At 40.3% G+C, this 15725-nt stretch overlaps 1 protein-coding gene and 1 pseudogene across 5 annotated transcripts in view; both read left to right on the top strand.

Annotated features, from left to right (window-relative positions):
* Window positions 1-15725, top strand: part of DIS3L2 (DIS3 like 3'-5' exoribonuclease 2) — a 373789-nt gene that overhangs the window by 89713 nt on the left and 268351 nt on the right. The window lies entirely within an intron of this gene.
* On the top strand, window positions 11108-12220 carry LOC117094374 (annotated as a pseudogene). Its single transcript, XR_004441525.1, has one exon. The product of XR_004441525.1 is annotated as a protein N-terminal asparagine amidohydrolase-like (transcript).

The following is a 15725-nucleotide window of genomic DNA, read 5'->3' as shown; positions in this document are numbered from 1 at the left end:
CTCAAGGGAGACTGAAAGGGGGACCATGGCACCCTTTTACAGAGACTCTTGGAGCATTGCTGCCTGCTTGGTAAACTCTTGTTTGCCATTTATTTGATCTTCGCCCTGCTTCTTCCATTCTCTTTCCTTTTTTTTCATCAAGTTCACCTCCCATAACCATAGCCCATACTTGTCTTTCATCTTTTGGTTAACTGTAATGAGTTTATTCTATTATTTTCCTTCTCTTAATACCCCAATACAGTAAATAACAAATATGCATGTTTAAACCCTGTGGGTGCCAATAACAACTGCTAACTTATTGGTGCTTACTGTGTACCAACCAGGTGCTATATTTAGTGCCTCTGTACTATTCTTTTGTATGTTGTTACTTCTATCCCAATTTTATGAATGAGAAAACTGGGGCTTAGTTTAAACAGCTTATTTAGGGAACATATAACTAAGGAGTAACAGAGTGGAATTCAGATTTACATCTCCTGGCTTCATGATCACATTGTTATTTGTTATTCCAGAGATATCAAGGAGAGAGTTATTTGATCTGTAGACAGATATTGTCAGGCGTCGTAAAAATTAACACACATTTAGAAAATAACAATATATGCTTTAGCATTAGGTAATAGGTAATATCTTAAATTGCCATCAAGAAGATGACTTTATCAGTTGACATAACCAAAAGCTTAGTGTTAGTCTCAGAAAATAAACAATTCAGAAAATATTAATTAGAATTCTAGTGGTTGTATCTTAGGACTGGAGAGGTATGATAGGACATTATGGAGACAAGTGTTGAGAATGAGGGAGAACCTTAACGGATACCTTCCCTAGACAGTGGAGCTGACCCAACAATAAAAGTCAAATCAGAGTTGCAGCTTGCTGTTCAAGGCAAAGAGTCAAAGGGGTTACAGACCCAGATGCCATTCCTGCAGATCCCAAATTCATAGTACTTGGATGCACAGGTATTCAAAAGGCAGGTAGGCAGTTGTCATATAGGAGGAAGTGGGTCCTACTGGGGCTTTGGGACAGGGTGCTAAGTTCAGAAATGTGGGACTGTTTTCTTATAAGCAGAGTGGTAGAAGCAGCCACTGGGCTAGGAGTCAAGGATAGGATTTGATCCTCAAGCTAGGAGAATTGACTAGAGTCATATTGGGAGCAAGAACCAAAGCAGAGGGGACCAGCCTTGAGAACCAGAATTCTGAGTCTTTTTTTGGTTGTACCAAAGGAGTCCTGGGAGCACAGAATTCAGCTATGGTGTCTTAGTTGATGCAGCCATAGTGATTGGCTCAGAGAAAATAAGAGTGAAAGAGGCTGACAGAGCGTATCAAAATTACACTCAATCGGCAAAACAACGTGATACGGAACCTAACTAGCAAAAGAGGTGGATTTCAAATGAATCTTTTACTCATTGGAACTTTGTTAAAAATATATGGGAGGCCGAGACGGGTGGATCACGAGGTCAGGAGATCGAGACCATCCTGGCTAACACGGTGAAACCCCGTCTCTACTAAAAAATACAAAAAAACTAGCCGGGCGAGGTGGTGGGCGCCTGTAGTCCCAGCTACTCCAGAGGCTGAGGCAGGAGAATGGCGTGAACCCGGGAGGCGGAGCTTGCAGTGAGCTGAGATCCGGCCACTGCACTCCAGCCTGGGCGACAGAGCAAGACTCCGTCTCAAAAAAAACAAAAATATATATATATATATATAGTAAGACAGGCAGGAATCTACCTGATACATTGATACCTGTTGGAAACCTAATAATACTAGGGACTCAGTTATTTCTCCCACATGTATTTGTGCAGCACCTGCAGGGTACTGAGAGGATAGAGTGGGAATAAATCAGTCAAGTACTTTGTTAGCAAATCTAAATTTCTCTCAAGACAGGATTATTTCACTTAACTTACAGCAGAGCAAAGTCTATATATGATTTAAGGAGGTAGGGTTCATCAAGGGAATAATAGATGTATAGTTATTTCGGAAGACATTGGCACTGAAAGAAAGAAATAACTTGAGTTTGAAAGAATAAAGGAAGGGTTGATAGGAGTGACTACTCTTGTTCTAAAGTAAACAAACGTAGAAATCAAAGTGCACATTTAATCCCTGATTTTCAAGAGTTGTTTCAAACCTCCTTATGGTCACATGAAATTGGTCTAGTACAGTAAATTGTTTCCTTTGACAACTAACTTTTCCTTCAAGTGATTGTTTTAAAGTTTTGTGTTCCAAGTTCTTCTTTAAATATGCACCCATCATACTAGATTATATTTAATCCATTCTCTTATATAACCACTATCATTTTGGATTGCTCTCAATTCCAGTGGAATTAGAATTTCTTAGAACTGTTTGGTTTCTTGGCCTGCATGGCAGGCCTAAAAGTGACTTGGAAGGTACTCAGTGATGGGAGGGCAAGATCTTTGGAGCCTCCATCAAGAGTAGTATGGTAGGTGAGGTATATCCACTAACATGATCAGATTTTCCCATGATTGCTATATACACAGACTATTTTTAACAGTCATCTTTTTTTCTTCATTACTGCCAGCTCTGGATCAAATACTTCAGGTTCTTGCCTGCTTTAAACATGCCCTCAGATCTCTGTAATTCAAGTTGAAATGTCTGAAATAAGGAAAGTATAGTTTAAGGATAGAGTAGCTTATTTATGCTGGGAAACTCCCAGTTAATATTTCAGGGTTATTTTCTAGAAAACTAATTTATCTCTCCTTAACCCCATGGAGATGTTTTGGTGAAAACCACATTTATTGTAACGAATGAGTTAATGTAGATAAAATACTTATGGCAGTGATGGCACATTCTAAGTGCTCGAGAGATGTCAGGTATTACTACTATTAGTCTTAGAAATGAGGACCAAGAACATGGTTTAGCCACAACACATGATAACTCAGGTTTACTTTTTCTAGCTCTTGAATGTACCACATTTACTGACAGAAGACAAAATATTCACGTGAAATGTTGGTGTTTTAGTACGTGTTTCTTTGAGTCATCTGCCTTGCTGAACAATTGTATGATAGGCAAGGTTATACTCTGGAATTATGTGGTTTATTTCTTACTCATGCTCACTGCCCATCAAGACCATCTAGGGGCTTTGCTTTGCATTATCTTTACTCCAGACCCCAGGATGGATGGAACATAGACCATCAGAAGTGCTCCCTTTCTCTGTGTCAGAAGGAAACAGAGCCAGGGAGGGCCACATTTAAAATGCCCCTGTCCAGAAGTGATGGAGTCACTTCTGCTCATAGCTCATTGGCAAGAATGAGTCACGTGACACCACCCAACCACAAGAGGACCAAGAAGTGCAATCCTACCAACTGTCTGCAAGTAGGGATGTAACAGGACATATCTGGTAAACTGTGCTAATGACTCTCACACTGGACTAATTAGATGCATTATGTATTGCATTCCTGGCTAGCCATCTGAAAAGCGTATGACACTGGTCATGGCAAAAGCTTCAGTATTGCTTACTACAAATATATCCCCACTCTTGAAAGTAAAATTCAGAAGGAACCTGAAAATATTCTGGTTGGTCTGTCTATAAGATCACCCTTAGTCATGTAATTATTGCTTTTAAGTACAGGGTATGATAACAAGTAAATTTGTTGATTTTGTAATTAAGTTAATGGTGTAGTGGTACAGTTTTTGTAAGTGAAAGGCAAGGAAGTTATATTTTAAGGAAACGTACTAACATTTACTTGGTAATATTTATAAACCATAAAGAGTTTAATAGTAGTATTGTGATATTGCTGCTTGCTACTGCTATTGTTCAAATTCTCATTTTTTATTAAAATTTTAGTAGACTTTTGTCTTATAGAAACTAGTAATGATTTGGGGCATATACATCACTGTCTTGTGAATTTAGGCAGTATTATGTACTGCATTGGAGACTTCTGAAAATATGGTAGATTTGGAAAACTACAGATACTATTTTATTTTTGAGCTTAAAATGCAAGCTAGGGATATAAAGTGGCAAGAGATGAGGCCAGGCTGGCAGATGGAGACACAGGGGTGGTGGTGGTGGTGTCATATTGTGAAAGGTCTAACTGTGTAAGAGAGTTCAGTTGTTATGTAGTCACTGGGGAGTCACTGAATGATTTTGAGGAAGGTGACATAGTCACATTGTATATTAAATATCATTGTGGTGGTAGGGTGTGAAAGACTTAAAGGAAAGGGGCAAAATTGGTGGGAGACTGAAAAGAAAATTATGTATTGAGAGTCCCAGTGAGGGATGAAGTCACAGTGCCCGTGTGAAATACAAGGAGGAGATGAATTTAAGACTGTTTAATAAGCTAGAACTTGGTGATGGATATAGGCAGAAGCTACGATGACTTCTACGTTAGGCTCAGGTAATTGAGGGAATGGTGGCACCCTTTGCCAAGATAGAATTTAGGAAGGGGAACAAGGACAGAAGTTAGAGTAGGATGATAAACTTGTTTAGACATGTTGAGTTTGAGATGCCTGGGGATATACAGGTATATAAAGCTAGAAGACATTTAGATATTAGGATTTAGAGTTCAGAAGTCAGAGCTTGGCTAGAGGTAGAGATTTGGGTGATGTCAATTGCACTTGAATAAATGGACATTTTATAGAGAAACAAAAGAAGACCTCTGAGGATAGAGCCTGAGGAATACCAAAACTTAGTGGGTATGCAGAAGAAGAGGATCCAGGAAAGGATGCTGAGGAGTGGCCAGCAAGGAAGGAGGAACAGCAGCAGGGAATGATGTGCCAGAAACCAAGCTGATGAGCCTTGGAAGGAGGAGAAAGTGCCCTGTTGCTTATATGCCCATTGAGAAGGTCTTCTGAGAAGTTAGCTTTGACTAATGTAGAGTCATCTGTGACATTGATCAGAACATTTTTAATGGGGGTAGAGAAGGCAGAAACCAAACCACAGTGAGTGAAGGAGTGCATGAAGGAGACAGAGAAAGGGTAGTGATTTAAGAATAAGAGGCACAGAGATGCTGTTTTTTGTTCTGGTATGAGAGAAACTTGACTTAAATATGATATCCTAATCCAGATTTCTTAAAGGCAGGGCTTCAGATGGACATTTTCACTTAAGTAGTGTATATTTGTGAAAAATTTCTGATCTATACCAAATTACTTAACATTTAATTAGGAAAATCATGGCCCAGATCCAAAGTTAGAATTTGAGAACAGCACTGAGAATGAACTAGTTATAAAGCTGGAAGAAGTTGGGAATGGCTAGTAAGGCAGTGAACTGACTGTGTAGCACACAGCTGAGGGAGAAACATTTCAAAATAGGCCCCAGAGGAAGCCAGATCAGGTTTTAGGAGCAAATGCACTGGGGACAATTGGCCATAAGAAGGGATCTCCCTGTGGTGATTTTTGAGAGCATAGGAACCTTTCTAAAACAGGAGTTGGCAAACTTCTTCTGTAAAGGGCCAGATAGTAAATGTTTTAAGCTCTGTAGGCCATACAGTTCTGTCACAACTACTCAACTCTGCCATTGTAACAGGAAAGCAGCCACAGACTTTATGTAAATGAATAACCACAGCTAAGTTTCAATAAAACTTTGTTGACAAAAACAAGTGGATTTGGCCTGTGAGTTATAGTTTACCCACCCCTGATCTAGAGGGTGGGTAAACATTATCACACTTCATGAAGGGCTTCGTTCCTGCCCCAGTAAGGAACCCGGTGAGGCTAGACACAGATGCCTTATTCTCACCCCTAAAGGGCTTGCAAACTCTGCTGGGAAATATCTCACTATTTAGGCTCCATCTCATAATTCAAGCTTGTAGTTCTTAAGTCTTTTGATTTTAAATCAGAAAATATGAACGAGTCTCTGTCTCTGTGGGTGTTTGGGTAGTTGACTAGATTCTATATTTTGTTTTTTAGAGTTTTCTCTTTAATAATGTGTATGAATATTGAGCTTACAGCTTATTAACAATTCTATATGTATTTACTTTAGATCTTTTTCAATCAGATTAGAAATGGATCCTGAAGATGAAGGTGTAAGTAATATTTGTGGAAATAGGAAATTGAATAGGGAGTACCTTGTCCATCTTAACTTTCTGGCATGGCTCTCTCTCTTTACTGCTGCTTGTTCCTGCTTCTCATGTACTTCGTCATCCAGTGTCCTGGGGCCTCTACCCTTATGCTTCAGGCGTTTTTGCTATTCTCTTGAGCAATGAGTAGCATGAATTCGTGTTTGCAGCGATCAGAGAAAAGATAAATAGTTTTCCACATAGTCCTTTTTAGATGCCAAACTGGCACCATTTGTGTCACCAGAAAAATTGTCAGAGGTACAGGATATAGTAGTACAGACTAGTACGAAGTTAGCTAAAGGTCAGTGCTCTTAGGCAAGTGACAAAGGTTATTTCAAGAGTATAATGCTACAAAGAGGAAGTGAATTCAGAGTCAGGAACCTAGGAGGTTTCTAACAGATTGGAGCATAGAAAATGAGAGTGATTGAGATAAATGGTTTAGAATAGGGGTCCCTAACCACCGGACCATGGACTAGTACTTTGTCTATGTTTACAGCCACTCCCCATTGCTCACATCACTCCCTGAGCTCCGCCTCCTGTTAGATCAGCAGCGGCATTAGATTCTCATAGGAGCGCTAACCCGATTGTGAACTTCACATATGAGGGATCTAGGTTGTGTGCTCCTTTTGAGAATCAAATGCTTGATGACCTGTCACTGTCTCCCATCACCCCCAGATGGAACTGTCTAGTTGCAGGAAAACAAGCTCAGGGCTCCCACTGATTCTACATTATGGCAAGTTGTATAATTATTTCATTATGTATTACAATGTAATAATAATAGAAATAAAGTGTACAATAAATGTAATGTGTGTGAATCATCCCAAAACCATGCCCCTGGTTTATGGAAAAATTGTCTTCCACAATTTTTGAAACCGGTCCCTGGTGCCAAAAAGTTGCGGACCGCTGGTTTAGAATATAGGCCGTCAGCAAGGAAGGGGCCTCATCCACTTATGCAGTGCCTCCTTCAGACTTAGACTGAGTGCCTATTATGAGTCAGGTATAGTCCTATATCTCAGGAATACAGTAAGGCATAAAATAGGGTCCTGATTGCATCTAAACCATGGAACATAGAAAATGACTGCTTGCTCAGTTCTCCCAATGATGGTACTTAAGTAGTGCCATTCCAGATGGAAAGTAGAGCCATAATTTATTATTTATTATTATTATTTTTGAGACAGTCTCACTTTGTCACCCAGGCTGGAGTGCGGTGGTGCGATCTCAGCTCACTGCAACCTCCGCCTCCCGGCTTCAAGCAATTCTGCCTCAGCCTCCTGAGTAGCTGGGATTATAGGCACGTGCCACCACACCTGACTAATTTTTGTATTTTTTTTTTTTGTTGTTGTTAGTAGGGACAGGGTTTCACCATGCTGTTCAGGCTGGTCTTGAACTCCTGACCTCGTGATCCGCCTGCCTTGGCCTCTCAAGGTGCTGGGATTACAGGTGTGAGCCACTGCGCCCGGCCATGTCGTCGTTATTTATTACATGTGATGGATGCCTTGGTGTATGGGGGCTTAATTCTCCTGGGAACTCAGGTTGAGAAAATCAGTCTAGTGGAGCAATAATAGAGTAGTAAGTGCAGTGATAGAGAAAAAGTCCTGGGTGTCATGGGAGTGTGCAATAGGGATACCCAGCTAGCTTACAGAGGGCCAGGGAATGCTTTCTGGAAAGGAATTTTGGGAAGAAATGAAGTCTGAATGGAAAACTGCAAACCATGTGGAGAGTAGAGAAGGCTTGATGGAAAAGAGAGACTAACCTTCTCTAAGTCCAAAAAGTTTTAAAAATATAGCTAGAGGGGAGATTTTGAGAAGATTGGTGACCAGAGATAAGGTCTTATCAGCTTCTTACTGAGCACTGACAAAGCCAGATCGCAGACAGTCAGACCCAGTGTCTTACTGGTCTCAGTTTTGTGCTGCTGTAACAAAATACCTGAAACTGGGTGATTTATAAAGAATAGACATTTATTTTCTCATAGTTCTGGAGACTGGAAAGTCAAAGATCAAGGCACGGTTCAACTGCCTGGTGAAGGCAGCATCCTCCAGAGGGAAGGCACGCTGTGTCCTCACATGGCAGAAAGCGGAACAGCAAGTGGGCCTACCACTGTGTGAAGCCTCTTTTATAAGGGCCTAACTCCCATTCATAAAGGAGGAGCCCTCATGATATCATCACCTTTTAAAGGCCTCATTTTTTTTTTTTTGAAACAGAGTCTCGCTCTGTTGCCTAGGCTGGAGTACAGTGGTGCGATTTCGGCTCACTGCAACCTCCACCTCCTGGGTTCAAGCAATTCTCCTGCTTCAGCCTCCCGAGTAGCTGGGATTAGAGGCGCCTGCCACCATGCCCAGCTAATTTTTGTATTTTTAGTAGAGATAGGGTTTTGCCATTTTGACCGGGCTGATCTCAAACTCCTGACTTCAGGTGATCCGCCTGCCTTGGCCTCCCAAAGTGCTGGGATTACAGGTGTGAGCCACTGCACATGGCCATTCACTTCTTAATACCATAACATTGGCGACACCTGAATTTTGGAGGGGACACATTCAAATCATGTTACCCAGTCTCACTGGATGAACGCTGTCTAAGATGAGCTGGATACTGTCACACTTAGTGCATAGTCATTTCTTTTCCTTGAAATTATGATGCACTATCTTTAGTCTATAAGCACTGCAGTCTCAGGTCCTTTGGGATAAGATATGGGGTCTTTTGAAAGTGAGGAGGTTGAGCCTGGGTATATTGGCTTTGGGCTTTCTGCCTGTCCTCTCTAATACATACTTGGTGTTGGGCGTGGTTTTCCTTTTGGGGTAATTTGGATTATTGCCACTCAAAGTGTGGTCCATGTACTATCAGCATGGAAGAATCTCAGGCCCAAGACCCACTGAATGAGAATCTGCATTTTAACGAGATCCCCAAGTGATTTGTATGAGCATTACATTTTCAGAAGCATTGATGTGGATGAGTAGGTCTTTTTTGCTCTTAGGATAAAAATTAGTTTGTCACTATAGAGAAAGGAGGAACTTGTATATGACATTATTATAGCTGGTCCTGGAGGAGAGCCATGGGTGCAGTGTAACTTGTTGGGACTTAGAGGTTTCAAGTAATGATAACGATTTCCTTGTTTTAGACTCTAGATCCCTCACTCTAACCCTTCAGCCCCTTCTCTAGTTAGCTCTAGCAGTTGAAGGATATATTGTTCTTGTAGTTGGAAAAACCCACTGATTCGTTTATTGAAAAGAGATAGATTTTAGAATATCTTGAGTTATTTTTATCCCACTAAGTGTTCTGTAACCTACCTCCTTCCCATTTTGGGGAGATCATTTTATTTATTATTATTATTTTTAAGATGGGGTCTTGCTGTATTGCCCAGGCTGGTCTCGAACCCTTAGGTTCAAGCTGTCCTCCTGCCTCGGCTTCCCAAAATGCTGGGATTACAGGCATGAGCCACCATGCCCAGCCTTGGAGTTCATCTTAAGTTCAGACAATCATGTCATTTCTGTCTTACTGGACTCCAACTTCACTCATTTTTTTCCGGAAGGAGATTACCTGTTACATTATGTTTAATACATGTTTGTCACAACTTTCTATTTGAGACCCACTTGTAGTAGTTTTCAGCATAGTTCGAAGTCTTTTTGACAAGTAAATTTACAGATTATGGCAGTTATTTCAATATACAGAATTTTTGTATCTTGAAACACTTGAAAGTGTAAAGCACCTCCTCATAACTTGAGTATTACTGTTTTTCCATTTGGCCTGTGCTACTGCAAAATGATATGCTAGTGCATCAGGTGGGATTAGAAAGAAAAAGAAGATAGCTGCTCTTTCTATAGTTGATAGTGTAAAGAACTAGAAGAGGAAAATGTAAAGAAAAACAGTCTGAAACTTTAAATGACTATATTTGAGGTTTATCAAAAAGATAAACTTTTAATAAATGAGGCACCTGCATTATCAAAATGATTTATTATTTGTAACTGGAATTATCTTTTCATCCAGACTTTGTAAGAGGTGGTTAGATTATGCCAAAAAATGATTAAAATTAAAAAATATTTGAGATAAAATTCACATAACATAAAATTCACCATTTTAATAATTTTAAAGTATACAGTTTTGTGGTTTTAGTATATTTACAATTTTGTGCAACCCTCACCACCATCTAATTCCAGAACATTATTCACCCCCAAAAGAATCCCTGTGCCCATTAAGCAGTAGTCACTCTCTGTTCGCCTTCTTCCTAGATGCTGGTAACCACTAATCTCTATGGATTTTCTTATTCTAAATATTTCATATAAATAGAATTGTACAATATTTGTCGTTTTGTGTTTGTATTCCTTCACTTAGCATAATATTTTCAGGATTCTTCCATGTTGTAGCATATATCAGTACTTTTTGTGGCAGAATAACATTCCATGTGTGGACATGCCACGTTTTGTTATCCTTCCATCAGTTGATGAACATTTGGGTTGTTTCTACTTTCTGGCTATTATGCTGTTGTGAACATTCATGCACAAGGTTTTATATAAGCACATGTTTTCACTTCTTTTGAGTATTTGCATAGGAGTGGAGTTATTGGGTCACGTGGTGACTCCATGTTTAACAAAAATGATTTTTAAAATAAAGATGACTGAAAGATACTGTCCCCAAACTTTTCTGACCCCAAAGAAATTAGTCTTATGAATATATAAACAAGTTAAGCCCTAAAATTACTTGTTTTCTTTGGCATTTTGTCTACTATATGAGCTGCAGTTATGTTGCTCCTGTTTCTTTTCACACGCAAGTCACCATTTTGGACATTTCAGAATGGAACCCCTCTGTCTCCTAGACTGTGAATTTGATGCCCCTTTGCTGTATTATTTTATGAGTTACTTCTGGAGCATCAAAAGTTCTCTCTTAAAAAAAAATCTTGTGGGCACTTAATAAGAGTTGTATATGCCCAAAATGTGTTTGTTCCTGTTGTTGAAGGAGGTTGTTTAGTATCGTTGTTGTTATAGTGTGTTATTGAATATAGTTTAGGAACTCAAGTAGCTTAGTTACCTAATCTAAATACTATTGGCGGGGGCGGCGGGCGGCCTGGGGCTGCGGGTGGGGGGGTGCCGCCTCCCTGGGCCTGCCTGGGCAATCGCCTCCGTGATGCCGCTGCTTGTCCAGGGGAGGCAAGTGCGGCTGCTGCAGTCCTCGCCCACGCTGCCGCGTCCGAGCCCACCTGCCTTTGGAGGAAAGAGCCAGACTTCTCAGAGGTCAGTCTGTTCAACAAGTGGGACCCCAGGGCCTTCTGTATGTTCAGCAAAGAGAGCTTGCAGTGACCTCCCTGAAGAATGGCTCCATCTCCGTTCTGGGTTCTGATGATGCCACTACTTGTTACATTGTGGTCCTGAGGCAAACAGGTAATGGGGCCACCTGCTTGACACATTGTGACGGAACCGACACCAAAGCTGAATTCCCCTTGATCATGAACTCCATAAAATCCTTTTCCCACCACATTCAGTGTGGAAGGCTGGACGTGTACCTCGTTGGAGGCTTCAGTGACGACAGGCAGTTGTCACAAAAACTCACTCATCAAATTCTTAGTGAATTTGACAGGCAAGAAGATGACATTCACTTAGTGACATTATGTGTGACAATTAAATGACCGGGAAGAAAACGAAAACCACTTTCCAATAATATATGGCATTGCTGTCAACATGAAGACTGCAGAGATTTACAGAGCTTCTTTTCAAGATCGGGGTCCGGAGGAGCAGCTGTGGGCTGCGCGAACTTTAGCAGGAGGACCAGTGATTAGCATTTACGATGCAGAGACAGAACAACTTCGTATAGGACCGTACTCCTGGATGCCATTGCCACATGTGGATTTCTGGTTGCAGCAGGATGACAAGCAAATGCTAGAGAATCTTTCTACTTCGCCTCTGGCTGAGCCGCCCCACTTTGTTGAACATATTAGATCTACCTTGATGTTTTTTAAAAAATACCCATCTCCAACTAACACACTGTTTCCTGGAAATAAAGCCCTACTCTACAAAAAAAATGAATTACTAGGTCAAAAGATAAGAAATTATTCAAGTGGATTCTGTGTGCTACCAGGTTGCTGTGGTCTGAATGTATCCCCAGATTTCATATGTTGGAAACATCATCTCAAATGCACCAGAGTTGGCAGATGTGGAGTCTTTTGGGAGGTGTTTAGGTCATGAGGGTAGAGCCCTGTTGAATGGATTATAAATAAAAGGGCTTGCAGAATTGGGTTTTCTTACTCTTGCCCTTCTGCCTTCCGACTTCTACCTTCTGTCCACATGATGACATAGCAAGAAAGCCCTCACCAGATGCTGATGCCTTAATCTTGGACTTCCCAGCCTCCAGAACTGGGGAGACAGTCTGGACACAGGGAAAACCTGAGACACAGGTTTTTATCCATTCTTTAATTAAATAATTAAAAGAGATAAACAAATTTGCTTTTATTTCTTTAACTTTTTGGCTTTCCATTCATCCTGTGACCTTGTTGATATTTTAAATATTGGTTTTATCATCTTTAGTATTGTCTGTTTCTCATATGTGTTATTTCTGTGTTTAGCACTTTGCTTTGGGCACAGTGCCACTTCTGTGTGCCTAAGGCTGGATTTGTGTCCTCATGGTATTAACTCTCAAGTCAGGGACATAGACATATTTCTGTAAGCATACACATGCTTGTTTTGTGCAGACTTTTCTTTCATGCTCCTGTTTCTTTTCCTTTTGTTTGTAGCCAGACATTTTAGACCCAATGTCTATTTCTCACTAGTGATGTGGATTCTGCAGTTTGTTTTCTACCCCAGCTTTCTACCAAAGTTGTTCTTTTCATGGTTGTCACTGATTTCCTACCTGTTTTCATTGGTTGTTTTCTTAGTTTTCATTTTCCTTGAGCTTTCTACAGTGATTTAAGACCATTGATTTCCATTTTCTTTGTAATAACCTCTCATTAGTTCCATGGCCCGGTTCTGTTTCTTCTATTCAGTGTGTTTGTTTTTTTATTGATTTCTCTCTTTTCTCCACTTAGTTGTAGACACTTCTTTTTTCTTTTTTTGAGATGGAGTCTCGCTCTGTTGCCCAGGCTGTAGTACAATGGCATGATCTTGGCTCACTGCAACCTTTGCCTTCTGAGTTCAAGCAATTCTCCTGCCTCAGCCTCCTGAGTAGCTGGGATTATAGGTGCACCACCACGTCCAGCTAATCTTTTTTTTTCTTTTTCTTTTTTTTTTTTTTAAGGAGAGATGGGGTTTTGCCATGTTGGCCAGGCTCTCAAAATCCTGACCTCAGGTGTTCCACCCACCTTGGCCTCCCAAAGGATTACAGGCATGAACCACTGCGCCCAGCCAGTTGTAGACATTTCTTAAGCTTCTAGCCTATGTCCTCTTTTCTTTCTTTACATTCATTTCCAGATAGGTCTTTATGTACTTTCCTAGTTTAAACTGACACTTCTATTTGGAGGATTTCCACCATCCATTTGTTTATTCGACATTTTTTGATTGGCATCTTTGTACGTGGCACTGGCCTGGGTCCTGGAGATACAAAGATGAACACACTTTGACTACCCTCGATGAACTTGGAGACCATTGCAGAAATCAGATGTGTAGACAGAGAGCCACATTGCTGTGTGATACGTTTCTTAACACAGAAGTGGACACAGAGATGAAGGAGGTGTATGGAGTGGGAGACAATGGCTCTGCCTAAGGGAACTTAAATTTCTTGTAAGAGTGACATTTGAATTTCAGTTGGAAAGGAGAGTTTGCAAAGTGAAAACTAAGGGGAGAAGAGAATATTTTAGGAAAGGGAACTGTATGTTTAAAGGAAGAGAAGCATGCATGCCTCCCAAGTCTCAACTGGTGAGGGCAGGGGTTTTGTCTTATTTTATTTATATTCATGGTATTAAGGTAACAACCGGAACCTTTCAAGTTAGATTGGGGTCTCCATTCTAGATCCTTTATTTACTGGCTCTGGGCTTTAGGGGCCTTACCTATAAATGGTGTAAGTTTTTGATAAGGATGAATGAGCTGTAATCACCTAAAATAGTGTCTGACAAGTAGTAGGTGCTTTTAAAATGTGAGTTTTATTCTTTCATTTTCCTTCTCTTCTATCTAGCCACCTGTTAACTGGCATACAGTAGGCAGGGAGTAGATACTTGTTGAACAATTTCAGTGTTTCCAAACACCAGAAAAAGATACAGGATTGTTTCTTGTGATGTAAACTTTTACGACTAGGAAGACCAAAAGCACAGGATGAATTCACTAAATTTAGTAATCTTACAAAGCAGAAACTTGTTTTCTTAAGAACTAACTAACTGGAAGAGAAAACATAGCAATGAATCAAGTCGGATCTGCTGGATGTTTGCACATGGGAGCTGGATAATTTTCCCCCCAAATATAAAAGATTGAGTATGTTGTTTATAAATGTCTTCTATAGTGTTTCTTCATTAATGTTTATAGTTGATTTTGGATTTGTTTTCATCTTAGTTTCTTTCTTTTTTTGAGATGGAGTCTTTTTCCGTCGCCTAGACTGGAGTGCAGTGGTGCGATCTTGGCTCACCACAACCTCCGTCTCCTGGTTCAAGCGATTCTCTTGCCTCAGCCTCCCAAGTAGCTGGGATTACAGGTGCCTGCCAGCATGCCTGGCTAGTTTTTTGTATTTTTAGTAGAGACGGGATTTTGCCATGTTGGTCAGGCTGGTCTCGAACTCCTGACCTCAGGTGATCCACCTGCCTCGGCCTCCCAAAGTTTTGGGATTACAGGCATGAGCCATTGCGCCCAGCCTCCATCTTAATTTCTTTTTGTTTACAGAGTTAAATAAGCTTGTTTGTAGATTTCAGTTGATCCAGGCTGGTCTATTTTCTCCTTGGGGTCTCAAATACAGTAGTTTAATTATTTCTCAGTTAGTACCAGCTCAGACTACAATCTTTTAGGTTTTTATTACCAATTACATTCTTATTCCTTTGTATGATATAAAGGCCTTCCATGACCTGCCCTCTTCCCTCCTGGGCAACTGTATTTCCTTTAGCATACCCGTAATCTTGGGCACCACATACAGAAGGTCTTTGAATGCACCATGCAGCTGCATGCTTACATTTTCTTTTTATGCACAGTTTCCTTTGCTTGTGGTTCTCTGCATGTGTCTCTTTCTCTTTCCCCCACTCATCTTTCTAGACTGGTTTCATAGGTTGTTGCCTCTGGGAAGCCTTTCCTTCATATCTTTACAATTGTTATCCAGTGCTGATGTTTTTTGAGTTGAAAAATCTTTAGATGTTTTTCACATATTATAGGGCCCTTTATATTGTCTCTGTTCACATTCCAGTGGCTTTTGATGTTTTCTTCTGGGTGGTATTTGCATCACTTACTATGAATGACTCCCACTATGTGATGAGGTTAGAAATGGCAAGTGCCATGTGTTGTTGAGTATCTGTGTTAGGCACTCTTCTAGGGCTTTGGTAACATTGCATATTGCAGATAGAGATTTCTTTGTGAGATGGACTGCACTATAGTATTTCTTTTTCATTATTCATGTGCTCATTTCTAAATAGACCAGAGCATATTGATTTAATTCATGAGGAGACAATGTTCGGCAACAGATAAAAAGTCAGTTCCTAAATCCGAAGAAAATGAGTAAATTCTTGAATTTGGGTTTTTGTTTGTACAACATCCCAACTTCATCTTCAAGGTACTTCTGTTAAGGCTATACAGAATTTAGAAAATATGTTGGTGTCAGTTTTATTATTAAGTTAAAAGTAGTTTCA

Source organism: Trachypithecus francoisi, unplaced genomic scaffold (assembly GCF_009764315.1).
Source record: "Trachypithecus francoisi isolate TF-2019V2 unplaced genomic scaffold, Tfra_2.0 Lachesis_group13, whole genome shotgun sequence".
Classification (NCBI taxonomy): domain Eukaryota; kingdom Metazoa; phylum Chordata; class Mammalia; order Primates; family Cercopithecidae; genus Trachypithecus; species Trachypithecus francoisi.
Note: the sequence above shows the minus strand (reverse complement) of the source record. Positions and strands in the feature narration are given on the sequence as shown.